The sequence below is a fragment of the Nematolebias whitei genome, chromosome 1 (genome assembly GCF_014905685.2).
Source record: "Nematolebias whitei isolate Nwh7 chromosome 1, NemWhi1, whole genome shotgun sequence".
Taxonomy (NCBI): Eukaryota; Metazoa; Chordata; class Actinopteri; order Cyprinodontiformes; family Rivulidae; genus Nematolebias; species Nematolebias whitei.
The window spans coordinates 66,914,575-66,916,142 of NC_056498.1; the positions used below are offsets into that span (position 1 = coordinate 66,914,575).

At 50.8% G+C, this 1,568-nt stretch overlaps 1 protein-coding gene across 1 annotated transcript in view; it reads left to right on the plus strand.

Moving 5' to 3' along the window:
* The window catches only part of LOC119430440 (disks large homolog 5), a 7,266-nt gene that overhangs the window by 743 nt on the left and 4,955 nt on the right, over positions 1 to 1,568 (plus strand). The window lies entirely within an intron of this gene.

The window sequence follows — 1,568 nt, forward strand, 5'->3', positions numbered from 1 at the left end:
GGGGGGGGAACATGCCTATCTCAAGCAGTAGGGGCGCTGTGGCCCCACCGCACATCAGCCCACATCAATGTTTTGGAGTGTCGCACAGTGCTGAATGTGATTCAACATTTTGCTCCCGTGCTACAGAATCAACACGTGTTGATTCACACAGACAACATGGTGACTGCTGCGTACATAAACCGCCAGGGGGGTGTGCGTTCAGCCCAGATGTTACACATTGCGCGGAAGCTACTGAGTTGGGTTCATCAAACCTGCTTTTATTAGAGCGGTTTACATATCCGATGTTCTGAACAGAGGGGCTGATGTGACGTCCAAGGGCGGCCCACGTTATGTGGACCGGATCCTCCATCCGGATCTGATGTTTTTCAGACACAGCAGAAGTTGGCAAAGCAGCTGTGGACCTGTTTGCGACGCGAGAAGAACGCGCAATGTCAACTACGGTTTTTTCCCTGAGCCCGCGAGACGATCCATCGCTGGGGGGGGACGCATTTGCTCACAGTCGGTGGCCCAAAACGCTTTTTACGCGTTTCTTTTCCCTCACCTCCTCTGTTTTTTACGGTCCATGAACCGAGTTCAGGAGGAGGGATTGACAGCTCTCCTGGTGGCTCCCGGCGTGTGAACGCACTATGGTTCCCAGGCCTGCAACGTCTGTTGTGGGGTCGCCGTGGAACTGTCGTGGAGGAAGGATGCTCTCCTTCAGGCAGGAGGAGCGACCAAGAGTTACCCAGAAATAGGTCAACACCGGTGGGTTTGACCGCTGAGCGGTCCCACTTAGAGGATGGGTCTCCCTCAGGAGATAGTGTGCACAATTCAAGATTCACGTGCTGCATCTACCACAGTTCTGTACACATCAAGGGTACGGCTTTTCAGCGCTGGTGTACAGAGAAGGTTTAGAGACCACTTCATGCTTTTTAGGCAGCGTGTTGTTTTTCTACAACACCTGATGGATAGGGAGTTGGCTTTCAGTACGCTTTAACGTACGTTGCAGCCATCTCTTCCTGCCACAAAGGGTTTGGAGACAGAACAGCTTTTAATCACCCGCTGATGAAGCGGTTTCTAAAAGGTGTTCAGAGATGTAGGCCTGTTTCATGCCCACTTGTTCCACAGTGGGATTTAACGCTGGTCCTGCGAGCCCTGATCAAAGCTTCAATTGAGCCTCTGGATCAGTTTTCATTTAAATTCTTGTCTCTTTAAACAGTCCTGCTGCTGGTTTTAACACCCGCTAAGAGGGTAAGTAATTATCTGCCCTCTCTGTTGCTTCGTCATGCCTTAGAATTTAGGCTGACGGACAGCTCAGCTGATTTAAGACCAACCCAGCTTTTATGCCTAAAACATCACGAGCTCTTTTAAATCAAGAGTGATGTCGTTGGAGGGGTCTTTTCCCCCCCACAGATCAGAAGGGGAAGCATCTGTTCATCTTCTCTGCCCGATGCAGGCGTTGACGTGTTACGTAACGCGCACAGCTGCAATGCGTTCAAATTCAACAATTGTTTGTGCATTATAGAGATGCTTCTGCAGGTCGCCGTTATCCATCCAGCGCTTGTCACACTGGCTGTGTGAGGCCTTTT